We start from the raw sequence: 15,209 nt of genomic DNA on the forward strand, positions 1-15,209 counted from the left end.
TTGGGGTGGGGGTGGGAGTGGAGAGGGCATGAGCAAGGAGGAGTGAAGGAGTATGGACAGCTTGGAGAGGGAGTCACATAGGGCCTATGGCCATGGTAAGTTTGGATTCTTGTTAAGCTTTAAACCGGAGAGTGACAATTTTTTTTTTTAAAGATCTGCCTGTCTGTGGCGTGCAGAATGCCCGTAGAGAGACAGGGCAGGAAACGGAGACCATTAGATGGTTGTATTAGCTTCCTTCACCACAAACAGTGGCTTAAAACAACAGGAGCCCTGGCCGCGTGGCTCTCTGTTGGAACATCATCCCATCCACCAAAAGGTTGCGGGTTTGATACCGTCAGGTGGGGTGCATGTGGGAGGCAGCCGACCCATGTTTCTCTCACACATGCGTGTTTCTCTCTCCTCTCTTCCTCCCCCGCCTCTCCCACCCTCCCTCGCTATCTCTCTAAAATCAATAAATACATCCCCGGGAGGATTAAAAAACACATAAATTTATTCTTTTACAGATCTGGAGGTCAGATTTCTAAAGTCAGTGTTTCTGTAGGGTTGTACCCCATCAGGAATCTCCGGAAAAGCGGTCTCCTTGCCCTTGTAGGAGTCACCTGTGATCCCTGACTCGTGGTACCTTCCTCACATCATTACAACCTCTTGGTTCCATTATCACGTCTACCCCTGACTGATTCTGCCTCCCTCTTATAAGGACCTGATGGTTACATTGGGCCTACCTGGATATCCAGAATAATCTCCCTATCTCAAGATTCTTAATTTAATCACATTTTCAAAATCTCTTAAACATGTTAAGGTAGCATATTCACAAGTTTCAGGTATTAGGACATAGACATTTTGGGCAGGGGGTACCTACCACAGAAGTTACTGCAAAAGTGTGGGTGCTAGTACATGTGAAGTCAGATTTTGTTCAATGTTGTTTCATTATAAAGTTGATGATATACCCTTGGAACTTAACTCTTGTTTGTATAAATTAGCCTGTGCTAAAACTGTTTTCACTGTAGGTCATTTTGCTTAAAGTCGCAGAATCTATAGACAATGTCAAGTGAAGACACTGTTCTTTGAAGGTAGAGTTAACAGGACTCACATCCAATTGGTTGTGAGCATTAAGAGGAAAAGAGAAAGCAGGGATGTCTCGGAAGATTTTGATTGAAGCAACTGGGTGGATGGTGGTGCCCTTGGCTAAGGTAAGAAATATTTAGGGCCCTGGCTGGTGTAGCTCAGTGGATTGAGCACAGGCTGCGAACCAAAGGCTCGCCAGTTTGATTCCCAATCAGGGTACATGCCTGGGTTGTGGCCCAGGTCCCAGCGTGAGGTGTGTGAGAGGCAACCACACATTGATATTTCTCTCCCTCTCTTTCTCCCTCCCTTCCCCTCTGTCTATAAATAAATAAATAAATAAATAACATCTTTAAAACAAAAGAAATATTTAGGAAGTAAAAAGGTTGTTTCTTTTTTCATGAGGAATAAAAAAAGACCTTGATACCCCACCCTTTGAGTTACAGCTGTTGTGACAATTGAGAGGGGGCGAGAGTGGGAGGGGGATAAAGACTTAATTAGAAGGGGTTTGATGGCTGCAAGTCATCTACTTAGTTTCTGTACTGGAAGGGCTCATCGCCAGTGTCATTGAGAAGACATGTGGATGAGGGCTTCTGTCACCCCATAGGGGTCACAGTTGGCACAGGGGTCACAGTTGGCACAGGGGTACCAGTCTTCAAAGTAACCCTTCTTCTCCTGGCTGACAGCCCAGGGAATGTGATGCCAGTGCTGGAGGTGGCCATACCAGAAGGAAAATCGTTGGAGGTTTCGTTGAATCCAGTTAGGCACCGCGCATTTGTCCCACCCCCCTTGGGATCATAGGCTCGGATGTGGTGCTGGTGCCGCTTGCTCAGCCTCTTGATGGACTTTGTTCTGCAGACCGTTCTCTCACATGGCCTTGGTGCTGCAGCTGGTGTGGCAGCCCGCACCATTCCAGTTCCCAGGAATAGGCTTGGGATCAAAGTTTGCTATGACTCCAGAGTGTTCACACACTCAGTGCAAGATGAAACAAGCAACCCAGAGATGATGTCCCATGTCAGTTCCTTCACAGGGTCCTATCAGGAATTGCCAGCGGGCGGGCATGAACTTGGCACTTTTCTCCACAATCTTGATGGTGGCATGCAAGGAGCCCCAGTAGTAAGCCTCCACTGTATCCTTGCCATAGGCTCTGTCTGCTCCCAGGCCACAGTAGTATGGACCTTGGGGCCCAGGGAAGCCATTGGAAGGCCAACCAAAAGGGTGCCCATCTGTACCCATAAAAGTATATTCTTGCTCCATCCCAAACTATGTCCATTATCTGTTTACAGGCCTGCCTTCAATTGGTCCCTACAGGCTTTCAGTTGTACTTGAAGACTTCACAGAACACCATCTTGTTGAGGTCCTAGGGGAAAGGGTCCCAAAACACGGCAGCAGGGACAAGATATATGTTACTGTTGGTGCCTTCATACTGTAAAGTACTAAAGCCATCAAAATTCCACTTGGTCAACACTTCTATACAGTCGGGCTCACCCTCCAGGGTCCCGGTCTTGCATCGCAGGCCTTCAGTACCGTCAGTCCAGATATACATAGCTCAGACTTTATCACCTTGAGGCAGGGACATGTACACTTGCTTGATGCTATCATGCAAGTGGGAACTTGCCTAGGTGGCCACGGCAGAAAATGTTCTAGGGGACGAGCAGGCGGTAGGGCAAGTAGGCCATGAGGATGAGATGCAGAGAGGAGAGGAGGCTGGGGTGCTGCTCAGACCCTCCGTACTCCTGTCCTTGGCTCTGCCAGGAAGTAAGAAGTTTTGCGAGAAGATGAAAAGGTGGGTTTTTTTGTCCAGTAATATCTGAGATGCCTGTTATATATCTAAGTGGAACTATCAAGTAAGCAGCTGAATGTACAAGTTTGGAGCTCACTGGCTCGGTAAACATTATAAATAAAAAATGGAGAGTCATCTTCATATGCCATGGGACTAGCACAGACTGGAACAGTCTGGTGAAAACCCCTCCTCTGGGGCTGCCAGCACAGGACCCCTCTGCAATGACCACCACTGTGAATAACCTCTAAAGACCCCTGGACCTTGGTATCTCCAGTTAGGAAGCCAGAGTCCTTGTTGGGAGTCCCAGACCGGCCAACCCTAGGTCATATTCTTGAGTCTAAGTCCTGCAGACAGGTGAGAGACTGACCCCTCTGACCCTTTTATTTTCTTTGCCTTTCGCCAGGAACCACACATTGGGGGTTACAGATAGGTTCAGGTCCTGGGGAACAAAAAGCCAGCACAAGTCTGGGACAGATAGGTTCAGGTCCTGGGGAACAAAAAGCCAGCGTAAGTCTGGGACAGAAGGTCATCAGCCTAGGAAAAGGAGTGGGCAGAGTGTGTGCAATCATCAGAAAGCATGCATATTCGAGATATGTCACCAGATTGCCAGAGCACATCAGAGCCCACTTGGTATTTGTGGTCATGAACTTAAGTGGAACCAGTTGCAGTGCTTGTGTGACCTAAGGTTTGGCCTAAATGATGACCATTGCACTCTGGGCTTCTGTTATTCCTTGAACGTTGAGCAGTGTTCTTTGGAGCTATGGGGTTGGTGCAAGGGGCACCAGGGAAAAGGAAACAGCCTGCCCGAAAGGAGAACAGAGCCTGGGGCCGTGATTCATTTGGAGCTTCATTGGGATTAGCCCTGGGTTGGAGATATCTCACTGTTTCCCATGGTCTCAGTTACACCTCGATTCTCTTCAAGAGTTAAGAGCTATGCCGGCCCCTGCGTGCCATCTCAAGGCCATCCGTGACAGGATGTGCTACTCTCATAATAGAAATAGCAAGTCCCCGGTTTTAACATCACACTTGGCCCAGTACAATTCAACTACTGATAGGGTGTTCTTTGGGCTCTGTTTTCCTGTGGGAAGTGATTAAGAGCACCTGTTCTGAAGTCACATGCTCTACATTCAGATCCCACCTCTGCTGCTTATGAACTATATGACCTTAGGCAACCTCTGAACGTCTAAATCTCTTTATCAGCAAAATGACAATAATACTTCATAGACATTATAAAGATTTTATAAAATACTATCATTAAGACCCTTAGGCTTGCTCTAACATGGTAAATATGGATACTTAAGTTTAATTAAAATTAAATAAAAATTCAATTCTTTAGTCTCACTAACCACATTTCAAAGATTCAAAAACCACATATGCCTCGGATGGTGCAGATACAGAGTATTTCCGTCATCAGATTCTATGGGACAGCACTGCTGTGGGCACCATAGCCTTGCAGCTGGTGCCTGGTGAGCACTCAGGAAGCAGTAAGAAACAGTGTTACTGTTCATGGACCAGCCACCTTCCGTCATTTGAATGCCACCTCCTTGATTTTTGCTTCCCTAATACCACCTGTATTAAAGTTGACTCATTTTGTATTTAAACAGGTTTATTTAATATAATTATCACAAAAGAAAAACCAGTGTCATTTGCTATAAATAAAAGGAATCATACAAATAAGTACTATGAAACAAAATGTGGCTAAATTTAAAATTTTTATATTAAAAAAATTAAAAACAATGAATAAAGCAATAATGAAGCCAACCAACTTATAAAAATAGAGATCTGAAAATAAATTCCCCACTGAGGAAAAATGGATTGTTAATGATCAGTCAGGAATAAAGTCAGTCAGTGAACAATGGGATTGAGAGTCTGTCAGTACGACATGGTTAAAATTTAATGTTGTCAAGCTCCCCAAATCCTGCCTTGCAATTAGGTTGGTGGCTTTTGACCCTTAAATCAAAGGAGTATGTGAGGCAGGAAGGTGGCCCCTTCTCCCTCACTCACCCTAAGAAAACTGGGAAATGAAAATGTCTCCCAAATCCCCTCCCACTTCCCAGGGCCTTCAGCAAAGGCCTAGGCAGCACGGAGAGCAACGTGGAGCCCCTCGGCACAGAACACCTGCTTCTGCCTGACCAGCTTTAGCTGCCTCCCCAGGGGCTGAAGCAGGAAGAGCTGGGAGAGAACACCCCTGCTCCTCAGCGGCCTGGTGCCTACGGGCCTGCACACGGGTCCTGCTTCTCCCGCGAAGGATCATCTCTCCAGGATGCTGTGGGCGCACGTGTCCTTTCCTCAGAGCACGCTCGAGCTCTGGGAGGTTTTTGTTAGGACTAGGGTTTGAATTAGGTTCAAAGCTCTAATTTAGGTGCGGGTTGATTAATTTACAGCTGTGGTTACGCATATGCAATTAAGCTGTGCAGGGCCTACACTGCGGAACAAACACAGATGCTACATCCTGGCTGGCTGGGTTTGAATCCAAGCTGCACTTCTTGTCTAAGTGGCTGGAGGTGAGTTACATGACCTATATTAAAAGGTCACTTTTTAAAAAGTGAAATGACTCTTATACATAATTAAGATCTATTTACCTTATTATTAGTGAGGGAACCAGGGAGATGTTACAATTCATTCAAGGTGAATCCAAAAAATAGACCATTTATAGATCAGGGGTATTGAAATGAATTTGTAAATGGAAGCAAAATTGAATTTCCCATAAGAGAGGAAGGGTGAACAGAATTCACTTGCATATTCACAGATCCTTGCAAACTAGCTCAAAGGCAATGAAAAGCTATAATCAGATGGCACAGAAAGGTATGCTCTGAACAGTGCATGGTTTTTCATTGGAAACACCTGCTAATTTGTTTATTCCACATTTCCTTAAATTCTTCTGTCTCTCAATTTCCTCATCTGTAAAATGGGGACATAATTCAAGTGCTTACCTCACTGTGTTGTGGGGAGGGGTAAGTGGGCTAAGTTGTGGGGAGGGGTAAGTGAGCTAAGATATGCTTTATTACACCCCGGTCCCTCAGATTGGAGTTGGCTGTTCCCTTTTCTATTTGTCAAGGTGGAGTCAGTCTACAGAAGCAGGTCACCATGACAACAAGCATGGATTAGTGCCCACCTTGCCAGGTAGTGTGCTGGCTTCCAGTTTCACTCTGAGGGCACCACAGGTGCTGAACTCCCTCACCGCAGCCCCAGGGACAGACTTTCAGGGTCAGCTCAGAACGAAGGAAGGAAGGATGGTGTCACTGAAACCTAGCGGGCAATGGCACTGGCAGGTTTGGGTTCAGGGTGGCAGGAGTGAGGTCTGAGGCCTTTCCTCCTGAGTCTGTGGGAAGTGGTCAGCACTGGTGGCAGCATCCTAGAGAAGGCCAGAGAGGTGGCCAGAGGGAATTGAGGGTTTGTCCTAGATGTCTGGGTGCCCAGAGTGAGAGAATAACCTCCCTGTAGCCATGGCAACAAACTCCTGAAATCTAATCCACTCAGACACTCCAAACTACAAATTCCTTTATTGTTTCCATCAGTCAGTCAATCAACAAGTGTTCACTCTGTGTCTTCCTGGGAAATGCAGGGCTCCAGGGACTTCTGCCCCTGCCCCCACTCCTGGGGATGAACTCCTGGGTTTAGATGCCCGCCCCAGTGCCCTGGAGAGACAGGCTGCGAGCACTGATCAGGGAGTCTGGGGCCTGGGTTTGCCACTGGTCTCTTTGTGAGGGACCTTGAGCAAGGTACTTAACTGCAGTTTCCTCTGCATAGTACCTACCCCAAAGGGTTGTTTTCAGGTTTCGTTGAGGTAATATATGTAAAGGGCTCACTATAAGCACCAAATAGATGTATTTCTTTTATTTTTCACCATTATTATTGAAGACTTAGATCGCTAGTTAATTCCACTTCCAAAATTCTGAGAGCTACTGGTTCTCTGCCCCTGGGCCCTTCTGGGGGCCCTAGGGAAGTTTCCGGAGCTCACTAGTGTCAGTGGTTAGCACTGGCCTTCCCCTCGCCCAGGGCAAGATAGGGGAAGTAGGCAATGCCGCCAGCCTTCCCTCCAGATGGGCATCTCAGGGGCGGGAGCGCCCGACAGAGCCCTGCCTGCAGCGCTCCTTGGGACCGGCAGGGGACGCCCTGAACTCGCCGAACCAGCACAGCCGGGGGCAACCCCAGTCTTCCCAGGTCTTTTGTCTCATTACTTTAAACCATAGTAGTATCCAAGATCGTGGTCATCATTTCTCAAAGCTCTTTCTGCTGCGGCTAGAAGTTTCTGTGTAACGGATATAGTATCATTCATTCAATCATTGAAGGAGGACTGAACAAGCACCCACCCGTGTCAGGCGTTCTGCTGGAGCTACAAGAAGCTGACCAAGATTTGTACTAGAGCAGTGACTAATTTATTCCCAAATACTAATAACTCGCTTATATTTACTGAGAATTTACTAAGCGCCAGGCTCCCTTGTAAGTGCTTTAAATAGTCTTTCTTGAGCCCTCATACTAGTTCTGTGAGGTGTTGTTTACGTCCATTTTCCAACCAGAGACACTGAGTCACCAGAGCTGAAATGACACGGGTCACAAAATTAGTAAGAAGTGGAGTAGAGATTTGAACCTGGGCCCACTGACTTCAGAGCCAGCCACCATGCTGCACTGCCTCTGTGATGGAGAAGAACAGCAAATGAGCACAGCCTGAGGGAAGCTCAGGCCAGCCCCAGGGCCTCTCACATGTCCACAGAGGTGGTAGGAAGCAGGTAGGAGGTGGTGAGAAGTCGGAAAAGAGGCCAGGCCTAGGGAGAGCAGAAGAACCTGGGAGTCCACTCTCCACCTTTCATCTTCCTCTCCCTTCTTCTTGGAATGGATGCACATCCCCAGCCCCTGTCCACCACCACCCAGGCAAAATCCTGCCTCCTGCATCCTCAGTCCTTGGATTCTCTGAAGGGCAGTCACTTCTTTAATCCCTATGAGCCTCCATTTCCTCAGCTGTAAAATATGAGTGTCTTCCTCACACTGCTTTTGGGCTGTTACAAGTGAGAAATCCAGGTGTTGTTGTTATTTTCCCCTCCTCAAATATGAGCACAAATATTCCAACCTCCAAAACCCCCTCCCCTCCACCTGCACCAAGCCCCGGTCTCTCTCTAACCTCAGTGAGCTCCGAAAAGCGCCCGTCTGGGAGCTAAAGCATGCTAACATGTCCATGACAAATGATCACATGTGTCACACACTCTCCAGTTTTGGAGGCAATTTAGGCAATATTAAACAAAGGGAAGGCTCTGAAGGTGGGCTTTGGGGAGATCCAAAGGAGCACCCAGTGTCCCACAGACTGCGCCCCATGGACAGCCCTGGCCTCACATGCCTAGAAGTTCAACTGTGTACAGAATGTGTGTACAGAATCTCATGAAACACGTGTTATCTGTAATAGGTCCACCCCTGCAGCGATTTCCTTCCTTACTGAACCTCGGGAAGAGGAGGGTCACCACATCCCACATTGTACGAGAGGAAACTGAGACCAAGAAAACCAGGTGTGGTTATTGCTCAAACAGTCCCAGCAAGGCTGGAGGTCTGGGGCATGAAGAACTTTGTCTTCCCTCCCCCTGCCAAACAAGAACTCTCTCCTCTTCCTGTCTTCCTCCTTCCCCCATGTCCATGGGTGGTGAGTGGGAGGAGGAGCCTCTTTATTCACAATGATAGGGGGTCCCAAAATTTGAAATTTCCTGCCAGGAAGTCAAGGACAGGAAATTATATAGCCAGAGTTTCTGCACAAATTACCCAGGTGTCCTAACTCCCAAAATAACAGATGCTGTTCAACTCTTGGCCTCTATCATCATTCCTTCTTGATTGTCCGAGGCAGGGCGCCACTCTGAGAGCAGATGCAGAGTTGTGTAGGGAGCCTGGACAGATGCAGTGAACAGATTCCCTGTCAGATCAGAGCCCAGCCCTGGTAGTAACATCTACAAATCACCGACTTCAGTGAGTCACAATATCAAGCTGCAAGAGGTCTCCAAAATCTTTCTAGGTCAACCCTTTACTGTCTGGTTACTGAAAAGTAAGGAAACTGAGTGAGACCTGAGAGACAAAGTGACTTGCCCAAGATCACAAAGCTTGGCAATGGCAGAGTAGAGGCTGAGAGCCCCGAGCCCCAGGCCCACACATTTCCACTGCCCTTCACACCTCTCGGAAAGCCGCATGGGCCTGAGACAGAGGGCAGGAGGTAGAGCATAGGCCCCTCATGATTAGCCAAAGGCAGCTCAGGCTGTCTTCCAACCAGGGGGCTCTAGTGAGCCTCGGCCTCCCCTTGGGAAGGAAAGAGCCTGGGGTCCATCCTCACCCCCTAGGCACCAGGACTCACAGGAGAGGCTACAGGAGGCAGCTTCCTGCTTGGCCCTCATCCAAGGCCGGTTCACAATGGGGGGAAGAGCGCTGGGCCAAGAGTCTCGGGTTGCTGCTCACTCCACCCCTACCCCAGCCCCTCTCAGACCCCCTAGAGAGAATGAGCCAGGTCCTACTTGAGACGTAGGCTGTACAGGGGAGACCAAGGCTACGAGCCCCCATTGTGGGTGCTCTGGGAGTGGTGGCCTGGAGCGGACATGGGGGAAGCCTTGCAGGTGCCCACCCTCCTTCCCTTTTCCTTGCCATCCACCGGCAAGGGCTCACACTCCAGGAACCCTTTGTAGGACAAGAGGTGTCCATTCAGACTAGCCCCGCAGCACTCTCATTATTAATCAGAGGTGACCAGGGAGCAAGTGTGGAGAGGGGTAAGGCCTAGGCCAGCTTCCTGCAATGAGGCGGACCTCCAGGCAGAAAATTCTGCGGAGGGAAGCCCCAGTCATCACCCTCCTCCTCCCATCATGACCCAGCCTGGCGTGACCGAAATTCAGGCACATTGGGACATTCAGCAAGGATTTATTATGCCTTACAATAGGGTCAGTTCTGAGCTCGGCTTGGTTTAAGTATCGTCTTTTAAGTAGGAGGCAGTGGTTAGAAACCCAAATTTTCCTGTCTTTAAGTCTTCAAGAGGAGACAAAACAAACCCAGGTGAAATGTCAAACCACAAAACAAGCCAGTGTGAGACTGGGGCCCACACTCTCATGCCGGACAATCCCAGGGCCGCGTGCAGGATTGGGGGAGCGGGATAAGTCACTGTGGACAAGGCTGAAGGGGCCCCAAGAATGGGGAGAATTCAGCTCTGCAGAGACAGTGGGCAAGGTCTCCCAGGCAGGGAAGAAAAGGCGAAGCAATAATGAGCGTGCACGTTCAGGGGACAGGGCCCTGCTTGCACAGCAATGAGGCTGGCAATGCACCTAGCCTTCCTCGGCTCTCACTCCTAAATCTGGTCTTCCTCTGTGTCCATGGGAAGTCGCTGGCCTGCTGATGCAGGTGACCACGTGGAAAGCTAGGCGGAGGCAAGGGGGTGTCAGGGAGCTCAGCCCCTCCGTGGAGGAGCCCTCTGACAACAGGAAGCAGCTGCAGCAGGCTCCAGGGTTGTGATGGTGCCTGTCGCTCTCCTTCTACCCCTGCTGCAACCCCTGAAGAACAAACTGTTCTTCGAGAAGCTCTGGGGACAAAGGGCCCACACCTGCTCCCCAGGTCGGTTTGGACAAGCCCCCCATCAGCCCAGGCACGGAGCCCAGCAAAGCCATGACAAGGCTGAGCAGCTCCCCTCACCCCTGCCTCCTCCCACCCCGAGCTGTGCTGCAGTTTACTGAGGCAATGAAGCACAAAACGAGAGCCTTGGGGCAGGGGGACACAGCAGGGACGGATTCTTCATGAAGACCACATCCCCAGGCCCTGGCCAGTAGCTCAGTTGTTTTCAGTATCATCCCAATACACCAAGGTCACGAGTTCAATCCCTGTTAGGCACATCCAAGAATCAACCAATGAATCCTTTCTCTCTCTAAAATCAATCAATCAATGAAGAAGACCTCATCCCCAGGTCCCCCTCTGAACAGTGTGGGGATGCTAAATGGTGTGGCTTTGCAGAAACAGCACTGAATTGGAAGTCAAAGCCTTGTGTTCTAGTCAATTCTGCCACTAAAAAGCTGTGTGGCCCTGGCTGGTGGTGCTCAGTGGATTGAGAGCTGGCCTGAAAACCAAAGTGTTGCTGGTTTGATTCCCAGTCAGGGCACATGCCTGGGTTGCAGGCCAGGTCCCCAGTAGGGGGTGCATTAGAGGCAACCACACATTGATGTTTCTCTCCCTTTTTCCCTCCCTTCCCCTCTCTCTAAAAATAAATAAATATATATTATCTTAAAAAAAAAAAAGCTGTGTGCCCTTGGACAAGTCATTGCCTATTGGTGGAATTCAGTCTCCACCTCTGTAACATGGGGAGTTGGAACTGATTCACTCAAGTGTGCCTTCCACTTTAAAAATGTGGAAGTCCAATGCTCTGAGGTAGCTTAGGGGTTGCTGAAGTAACTCTCGGGGGCTGGGGTAGCTGGGAGAAAAATTAGGATGAGCATCTGATTGAGGTCTAGATCAAATGAAATTAGGCTCAATGTCGGACCTGAGGTGGGTTTTGTTCCCTCAGACCCCCATGATAAAGAGATATGAGAATACCACAGTAAGATAACTTTATGGTAGAAGATTCCCCAACACTTGGTGAAGAGCTAGAATCCTTCTAGAGTTTGAGGTCATTCCTACTCACAGCCCCCCCTCCCAATTTGGAATGAATTGGGAGAACGGGCATGCGTAAGAGCAGAGAGTGGGTGTGGTGATGCCAGGCAGGAACGATCCTGGCCCTCCCAACCCTCCTCCTCACTTAAACTGCTCCCTAAACTTCCTTCAGCTGGGACCAAGCCTTTCATGCCACAGTTATAGCTAAAGCTGATGCAACCATTTAAATTCTGTCTTTCTAGGACCCAGGGAGAGGTTTGGAGAGGGGTGGGACTGGAAGAGGCAGGGAAGGTGGAGTTCCAAATATCACAGGAGCCAGGCTTTTTCTGAGGTCAGATCTAGGCCAGGCAGCTCAGACCAGTTCCCTGTGGGCAGTGAGTGATATGGCAGAAAGCTGTGGGCTTCCTAGATGCCTTCTGGTTCACTTTCTGAAACCCTCCACATTTGCCTCCCAGGCCCCAGCAGCCCCTGAGAAGAGGAGCCCAGTATAGCTCCTGTGGGTCTAGGACCTGCTCGTCTTCCAGTGGGATGAAGGAGAGGCTGAACCTCCCACCAGATTACCCATGTGATTTAGGTGAAATATACCCTGAGCTGTTTAAAAAGAAGCCCCAATCCTAGGATCTTGGAGGCAGTTGCAGTACTGGGTGGAGTTTATGGAGTGAAAGGGAGGGTGGGAGTAGTGGGAAGGGGGAACATGCTGGTCTCCATTGGCTTTCAGTCTGCAGGGCTGCGCACTGCCAAGACCAATGTTGGCAAAAAGCTAAGGGAAAGGAAGGACAGGCCAGACCAAGCTTATGTGTGCTGCTTCTCAGCTGCAGCCTAGAGCATGCAGACATGGGCTGGGCATGCTCCCACGTGTGTGTGTGTGTGTGTGTACACACACAGGCGAACATGAACAAGAGTGTGTGTTTGTTGGCCTGAGTGAGCACTGGCAATCACAATAGTGGAGATGCCAAAACTCTGTAATTACCATCAAGGCCAATGGTGCTGGAAGATGCAGATCCAGAGCCCACCTCCCACCCTTGCCCATCCCAAGACACCGCCTCTCACCGCACACAGAGGAAGAAGAGAGGTGCAGAGGCCTGCAGTAGGGGCTTCATCTTCAAGGAGTGCTCAGCCATGCCAGCAGCCTTCCTCACTCCCACGTAGCCTTCACCTCGTGTTAGTCAAGGCGTTGAATAAGCAATGCCTTGGCCCAGGGCATTCTCCAAGTGCCACGTTTCTTTCCTCAAAACATGCTCAGTTGGTTAGAGCATCCTCCTGATACACCAAGGTTGTGGGTTCCAACCCCGGTCAGTGCACAAACAAGAATCAACCAATGAGTGCATCAATAAGTGGAACAACAAATTAACATTTCTCTCTCTCTCTAAAAAAATCAATAAGTAAAAATTTAAAAAATAATAAAACATGCTACCTGGCAGGAGGGGAAGATTTATGCATGTAAGCAAGAGATTCAAAGCAGCACCTCTATTACTGACTTGTGAAGGAGGTGGACTTTGAAGAAAAGAAAGGATTTGGAGAGACTGAGACTAGTGGACCAGTGGGCATGGAAGCAGAGGAGGCATTTCAAGCAGAAGGGGTTAGGCATGCAATTTATAGGGAAGGGTATAGGAGCCCTCTTTGATTGTACTCACACGTCTCTGACACCAACTGAGTCAGACCAACTGAATTGTCCTGCAGGTCAATTCAGTGCCAATTCTGACGCTAACCACCCTGAGTCAGCATCAGATCCCACAAGGTAAAGGGCAAAGTCCCCGAGAGGACTGCCCTTACTCCCATGCCAGATGCAAATGGAGCCCCCAGGCCACCCACACTTCTCTCTGATGTGGCTCCCACGACCCCCCTTCCGGTCTGACAATTTGCTGGAATGACTCACTAGAAGGGCTGTGTTTACAATTAGTTTCATTACAACACACAATTCTGGAAGAGGCACGTAAGGAAGGTCTGCGGGGAGAGGATGCCTAGCTTCCCCGTCCTCCCCTCAGGTGTCAGGTGTGTCACCCTCCCAGCACCTCTCCGTGCTCACCAGCCACGAAGCCCCCCGAGTTTCAGTGCTATATGGGGTTTCATTCCATAGGCAAGGCTGATTAAATCATTGATCATGTGACTGAACTCAGTCTCCAGCCTCCCTCCTCCCCCCAGAGGTTGGGAGTGGGGTGGGGATGAAATTTCCAGCCCTTTAATCACACCTTCCCACAGTCTGCCAGGGTGGCCAGCCCCGCACTGGACCCGCCTGAGTCACCTGACTAACACACACTCAGGTACAGTGCAAGGGGCTTGTTAAGAACAACAAAAGACACTCCTATTAACTCAGGAAATAACAAGGGTTTTTGAAGTTCTGTGCCAGGAAAGGGGGACAAAGATCAAATATATATCTTTACTATACTAGGGCAAAGGAGGGGGAGCTGAGGATGGAAAGGGAGGATGGGACAAGTTTACAAGGTCAGAAATTGTTGGGTAAGAGGAGAAGGAATCACTGTTCCCTCCTAGGGGAGTGGAGGCAGAGGAAAAGCGGCAGCGACAACTCCTTTACTTTAGTATCTTGGTAGAATCTCTCCCCTTTTTTATATGTTTCATTTCCTCATAGGTGTTTCGTCCAGAAAGAGGAGGCATCCTGCAGTCTCTGCTTTGGCACCAAAGCCCCTAGGACTTAGGGCCACCTTCCCCCATCTCGGCCTATTGACATCCCCCCCACCCCCGCCCCCAGTTCGAATACCATTTCCTTCCAGAAGCCTTTCCTGATTACCCCAGTGAGAAGTGACCTCGCTCTAAATTCCAAACGCCCTTTGGGTCAGTCAGTCCACCACTGCCCTATATTGTCATATTCTTATACTCCCAATTTGACCCTAAACGCCTTGCCTTTCCTCGTTCTGCTTCATTACAAACAACCAGCACTCTGTGCTTTGTATAACATTTGTGAGCTCTCAGACATCCATTATCACCATTGTCCTCTTTTCTGTCCCTGAAGAACTTGATGCCTTCCCTCAGCAGAGCCCGGTCTCTCTGATTGAGTGCGAATGTGTATCTCTTTGAACAGAGTGCGACTTTCTATCCTTGTGAATAGAGTGTGAATGTCTACCCCTCCAGACTGATCCTCCAGGGCAAGGACTTGTCTCTACATCCCAAGCCTTAGCCCAGCGTGCTCAGACACGTGTGCGGAATGAACTCAGTTTCTCCTAGAAAATGTTACCTTTCTCATATTGAGGGAAGATCAAGAGAGTAGAGGATGACTTACACTGGGGGGAGGGGTGCTAAACCGAGGGCAAGGCTGGCCTTTCCCACAGGACCCTGGGCCTCCTGGGCCTCCTGCCAGAAGACTGCTCGGGGTAGGCCCTCCACCAGCAGGCAGGTGACCAGGGTGAGAAGTCAGACCATCCCTGGCAGACTGGCAGGCAGATGGGCAGCTTTAGCACCACAATAAGCCCTGAGGACAGGCATAGCTGAAAGGTACCCTTCAGGGAACCGTGTGAAAGCTTTCCCCTTTAATGGCTTCCAGCCCCTTTGACAACCCCAGAGCAGGGTCCAAACCATGGTTTACTTGCCACTAATAGTTTCCAAGGAGGCCCTGGACTGAGTGGGAGCAGGTCTGCTCAGCCACCTGCCTCTCCTCCCAGGCCCAGCCTAATGCTCCCTGAGGCAGCCCGCTGAGGGGTCCTCAGTGGACAGACCAAGGGTGGGGGCGAGTGCCACACCCTTCCACCTCCCTCTAGGCAGGGTCCCATGACATAGAATCGCTCAGGGGAACGGGAAGCCAGACATGAACAGGGACATGATA

The 15,209-nt window shown here is 49.6% G+C and overlaps 1 pseudogene; it reads right to left on the reverse strand.

Moving 5' to 3' along the window:
- Nucleotides 1-1,592: 1,592 nt before the first annotated feature.
- On the reverse strand, nt 1,593-12,555 carry LOC112311076 (glutamine synthetase pseudogene; annotated as a pseudogene).
- Nucleotides 12,556-15,209: the final 2,654 nt, after the last annotated feature.

The sequence above is a fragment of the Desmodus rotundus genome, chromosome 7 (genome assembly GCF_022682495.2).
Source record: "Desmodus rotundus isolate HL8 chromosome 7, HLdesRot8A.1, whole genome shotgun sequence".
In the NCBI taxonomy this organism is placed as follows: Eukaryota; Metazoa; Chordata; class Mammalia; order Chiroptera; family Phyllostomidae; genus Desmodus; species Desmodus rotundus.